Genomic DNA, 6065 nt, shown 5'->3' with positions numbered 1-6065 from the left:
AGGGGGGGAGGGAGGGAGGGAAAACATGACCTCATGACCAATTTGTGTAAAGTTTGACAGAACTACGGATCCATAGATCCAAGAAGCTCAACCAACCCCAAGCAGAGGAATCATGAAGAAAGTCATGCCAAGGCATATATAATAATCAAATTGCTTTAAAAAATGATTTTTTTAAAAAATCCAACAAAAAGGAGTTGCATCTAGACTATATGGAAAAAAACTCTCAATACTAAAAAGTAAATAAATAAGCAATCCAATCAGAAAATGAGCAGAAGACATGAGTAGATATATCATCAAAGTATATATACAGATAGCAAATAAATACATGGGAAGATACTCAGCATTTTTAACCATTAGGAAAATTACCATTGAAACTACAGTGTAAACCTATCAGATGGCTAAAATAAAAAATAACCATAATGAGGCTGGGTGCAGTGAATCACGCCTGTAATCCCAGCACTTTGGAAGGCCAAGGTGGGTGAATCACCTGAAATCAGGAATTCGAGACCAGCCTGGCCAACATGGTGAAACTCCATCTCTACTAAAAATACAAAAATTAGCCGGGCGTGGTGGCTCATGCCTGTAGTCCCAGCTACTCAGGAGGCTGAGGCAGGAGAATTGCTTGAACCGGGGAGGCAGAGGTTGCAGTGAGCCAAGATCACGCCACTGCACTCCAGCCTGGGCAACAGAGTGAGACTTCATCTCAAACATAAAAGATAAATAAAACCATAATGCCATTAACTGGAAAGGATGACGAGAAACTGGATCACTCACACATTGCTAATGAGAATACAATGAAACTCCATCTCTACTAAAAACAGAAAAAATTAGCCAGATGTGGTTGCGGGCACCTGTAGTCCCAGCTACTAGGGAGGCTGAGGCAGGAGAATGGTGTGAACCGGGGAGGCAGAGCTTGCAGTGATGCAGTGAGCCAAGATTTTGCCACTGCACTCCAACTTGGGTGACAGTGCGAGACTCCATCTCAAAACAAAACAAAACAAAACAAAAACAACAACAACAAAAAAAAAACCTGTACACAAATGTTCATAGCATCTTTACTCATAGTAGCCAAAAAATTGAACCAATCTAAATGTCATTCCATAGGTGAATGGTTAAACTGACTGTGGTATGTCCATGCCATTGAATACTACTCAGCAGTGAAAATGAACTATTGATACAGGCAACAACTATTGATGGACCTACAGGGAATTATGCTGAGGGAAGAAAGCTAATCACTGAGAGTTATATACTGATGATTTCATTTATAAAACATTCTTGAAATAAAATTATAGAAATGGAGAACAGATTAGTATTTGCCATGGGGAGAGGGAGATAAGGCTATCAAGGGATGTATGAAGGAGGCTTGTGATCACCAGGAGAGTTCTGGGTCCTAGTTAGGGTAGCTGTTACATTAATCTACACATGTCACAAAATTGAAGAAAACGATATAAAATATACACACAAAGAAGTCCATGTAAAACTAGTGAAATCTGAATAAGCCCTGAATTTGTACCATGATTTCCTGAGTTTTATATGGTACTGTTGTTATATAACATGTAACCAATGGGGAAAACTGGGTGAAGAGTACACAGGATATTTCTTTTGCAACTTTCTACGAATCTCTAATTATTTCAAATTCTTTTTTACTTTTTTGAGAGACAGAGTCTTTCTCTGTCACCCAGCTTGCAGTGCAGTGGCATGATTATGGCTCACTGCAGCCTTGAACTCCTGGGTTCAAGCAATCCTCTGGCCTCAGCCTCTTGAGGAGCTGAGAATACAGGCATGTACTATCATGTCCAGCTAACTTTTTTAGTTTTTGTAGAAATGGGTTCTTTCTATGCTTCCCAGGCTGGTCTCAAATTCCTGGCCCAATCCTCCCACCTCAGCCTCCCAAAGTGCTAGGAATACAGGCATAAGCCACCATCGCTGGCCACACAATTCTTTTTAATTTAGTTATAGTATTCTGTACCACTGTAGGATGACAATAGTTAACAATAATATATGGTTTCAAATACCTAGAAGGAGGATATTGAACAGAAAATGAGACATGTTTGAGATGGTAGACATGCTAATTACCCTGATCTGATCACCATACATCATACACATCAAAACATCATTATGTACCCCATAAATATGTGCAATTATTACATGTCAATTTTTTTTTTTTTTTTTTTTTGAGATGGAGTCTCACTCTGTCACCCAGGCTGGAGTGTAGTGGTGCAATCTCAGCTCACTGCTACCTCTGCCTCCCAAGTGCAAGCGATTCTCCTGCTTCGGCCTCCCAAGTAACTGGGATTACAGGCATGCACCACCACACCCAGCTAATTTTTATATTTTTAGTAGAGACGGGGTTTCGCCATGTTGGTCAGGCTGGTCTGGAACTCCTGACCTCTGGTGATCTGCCCGCTTTGGCCTCCCAAAGTGCTGGGATTACAGGCGTGAGCCACCATGCCCGGCGTATATGTCAATTTTTTAAATAAATAAAATAATACATTTTTAAGCATCCAAAGGGAAAAAACACACATTATGTGCATAGGAAAAGGAATACACTACCGATATAGGCAACAACACGGATGAACCTCAGAAACATCATGCTTATGTTGAGCAAAAGAAGCCAGTCTAAAAAGACCACACAACATATGATTCCATTTCCATGAAACTCTAGGTTATGCAGAATAATCTTCAGTGACAGAAAACAAGTTAGAAATGGTCTGGGACATTATTAGGGTGCAATGAGAAAAGTTTATTTCAACAGGACACAAGGAAACTTCTTGGGGTGATGGAAAATTTTTTTTGTAGAGATAAGGTCTCATTATATTACTCAAGCTGGTCTCAAACTCCTGGTTTCAAGCAATCCTCCCACCTCAGTTTCCCAAAGTCCTGGGATTACAGGTGGATGCCATTGCCCCCAGCCTCCATTTTCTGTATCTTGATTATGGTGGTTCTCACACAGATACATACATTTATCAGAGAACTGTACACTTAGCGTGCATTGTATTGCATGTAAATTTATACCTCACAGAAGTCAGTATCAAACAGAAATGGAAAAGCATGGACTGTGGAGCCAGTCACCTGTTCTGAATCACATCTCTGCCACTTACTAGCTGTGAGATGTTGGACAAATTTCTTTCTTTTTTTTTGATATGGAGTCTTACTCTCTTACCCAGGCTGGAGTGCAGTGGTAAAATGTAGGCTCACTGCAACCTCTGCTTCCCAGGTTCAAGCGATTCTCCTGCCTCAGCCTCCTGAGTAGCTAGGATTACAGGTACCCACCATCACACCAGGCTAATTTTTGTATTTTTAGTAAAGACGGGTTCCCACCACGTTGTCCAGGCTGGTCTCGAACTCCTGACCTCAAGTGATCCACCTGCTTTGGCCTCCCAAAGTGCTGAGATTACAGGCGTGAGCCACTGTGCCCGGCCTTGGACAAGTTTCTTAATCTCTCTGCACTCCAATTTTCTCATCTGTAAAATGAGATTAATGATGGTACCAGCATCATTGTGTCGTATGAGGGTAAAATGAGTTGTTAATAGTGAATCACATCCAACAGGGCTTGACACAAAGTCAGCTCTGTATACAAGCTTATTAAATAAGCAAATAAACCAGATTGCTGTTTTCAAACAGTTGCTGTTTTGAAAAACACCATCTCAGTAAACTCATGTCACCCTCCTCCTCTCCCCATTACCCTCAAGATAAAGCCCAAAGCTTTTTCAGTGACTTTATCACCCGCCTCTTTGCCCCTCATTCCCCAGAGTTCCTGCCCGGGCCATCTATCTGTCCCTCCAAGTTGCTATCTTCCCCAAATTAAGACCCTCTCACAGGCTGTTCCTCGGCCCAGAGGATTCTTCCCCTTTCTCTTTGCACAGCTAAGATCAATTCATTGTAAATTTCAAGTCTTCAATGAAGCCTTCCCTGAATTCTCTGACCAGGCCAAAGAATTAGCCAGAAGAAAAGGCCAATACTTCTCTTTTATAGCACCAAGCATAGCTATAATACATATTTATGTTTGTGTAATTATTTCATGCTTTCATTCTTCAAATATTTGTTGAGTACTGCTGTGAACCAGGCATTATTCTATGCTCTGAGAATACGGCAGTTTACAAAATTAACTCCCTGCTGGTGCGTTGGAATGAACCAGGCAGAAAATAAATAGATAATCAAATAACTATATTATGTCAGGGAGTGATGAGTGCCATGCAGAAAAATACAACCGGGTAGGAAAAAGGAGCCAAAGAAGGACCAGGTACTGTTATAGACAGTGTGGTCAGGGAAGACCTGAGGAGGTGACATTTAAGCAGAGACCTCAGGAAGTGAAAGAATGAATCACGGGAATATCTGGAGAAAGAAAGTTCCAAAAAAAAAAAAAAAAAAGGAAATGACAGTGCAAAGGCTTTGACATTAGGAGCATAATTTGCATGTTCTTCAGTAAATTGCATGAAGAGGATGTAACAGTAGGACATGGGGTTGGAGAGATATCAGGGCCAGAGTGAGTAGGATCTTTCAGGCCATTGTGAGCACTCTGACTTTCACTTGGAGGGAGGTGGGAGCCACTGAAGGGATGTAAGCCAGGATGGATGCTCTGACTTGTTTTTGCTTTTTGTTTTGTTTTGTTTGAGATGGCGTCTCACTCTGTCGCCCAGGCTGGAGTGCAGTGGCACAATCTCAGCTCACTGCAAACTCCGCTTCCCAGCTCAAGCGATTCTCCTGCTTCAGCCTCCCAAGTAGCTGGGATTATAGGTGCCCTCCACCACGCCCAGCTCATTTTTGTATTTTTGGTAGAGACAGGGTTTCGCCCTGTTGGCCGGGCTGGTCTCCAACTCCTGACTTCAAGTGATTCACCCACCTCGGCCTCCCAAAGTGCTGGGATTACAGGCGTGAGCCATTGTGCCTGGCCCTGACTTTTATTTTAACTGGATCAAGCACATTGATCGCTGTGTTGAGAATACCCTGGAGTGGAACAATGGCTGTAGGAGGCAGACCAATCTAGGAAAGAGATGACAATAACTTGGTCACTGATAGCAGTGAAGGTGGTGAGAAGTGGTTGGATTTTGGAGGTATTTGGAAGGCGGAAGCAAAAGATTGAATGTAGGGAATAAAAGAAATAGATGGGTCAAAGACGACATCAAGGCTTTGGCCTGAGCATGTAGAGAGGGACATGGGAAAACCATAGGAGTTCCGAGTTTAGGGGAGAATCCCTGGAGCTCAGTTTTGGACATACTAAGCTTGAGAAGCCTTTTAGAGTGCAGATAGCACAGCAAGTAGGCAGTTTGATGTTTGAGCCTGCAGGTCAGGGGAGAGGTGCAGTCAGAAGCAGCTACTGAAACAGAGATAGTCAGTAGTTTTTTTCATTTGTTTGTTCTTTTGTTTTGGGGTTTTTTGAGGGGGGGACAGAGTCTCCCTCTGTCACCCACGCTGGAGTGCAGTGGTGCGATCTCAGCTCACTGCAACCTCTGCCTCCCGGGTTCAAGCGATTCTGGTGCCTCATCCTCCTGAGTAGCTGGATTACAGGCTTGTGCCACCATGCCCGGCTAATTTTTGTGTTTTTAGTAGAGACGGGGTTTCACCATGTTGGGCAGGCTGGTCTCAAACTCCTGACCTCAAGGGATCCACGCGCCACGGGCTCCCAAAGTGCTGGGATTACAGGCATGAGCCACTGCACCCGGCCCCAGATAGTCAGTATGTATTTAAACCCTGAATGATATCACCAAGAAAGTAAGTTTATGGAGAAATTAGGTGAGTTTTAAGGACCGAGACGCCCATGGCACCCCCATTGCCAAGACGTTTATCAGTAAACTAGGTGCAGTCAGAGAAATCAAGACTGTGGAAAACTCCCCAAAACAAACAACCTAGTTTCTTTAGCCAATATATTACAGAGAGACAGAAAGAGAACCTGTGGACTCAAAAACAACTTAAAAGAGAGATCACTTGTAGAATCTAGACTTTATTTGGATCCTGATTCAAACACATCATGTCTGTGTGTGGTGGCTCACACCTGTAATCCCAGCACTTTGGGAGGCCAAGGCGGGCAGATCACTTGAGGTCAGGAGTTTGAGACCAGCCTGGCC

The sequence above is a fragment of the Mandrillus leucophaeus genome, unplaced genomic scaffold (assembly GCF_000951045.1).
Source record: "Mandrillus leucophaeus isolate KB7577 unplaced genomic scaffold, Mleu.le_1.0 Scaffold32, whole genome shotgun sequence".
Lineage (NCBI taxonomy): Eukaryota > Metazoa > Chordata > Mammalia > Primates > Cercopithecidae > Mandrillus > Mandrillus leucophaeus.
Note: the sequence above shows the minus strand (reverse complement) of the source record.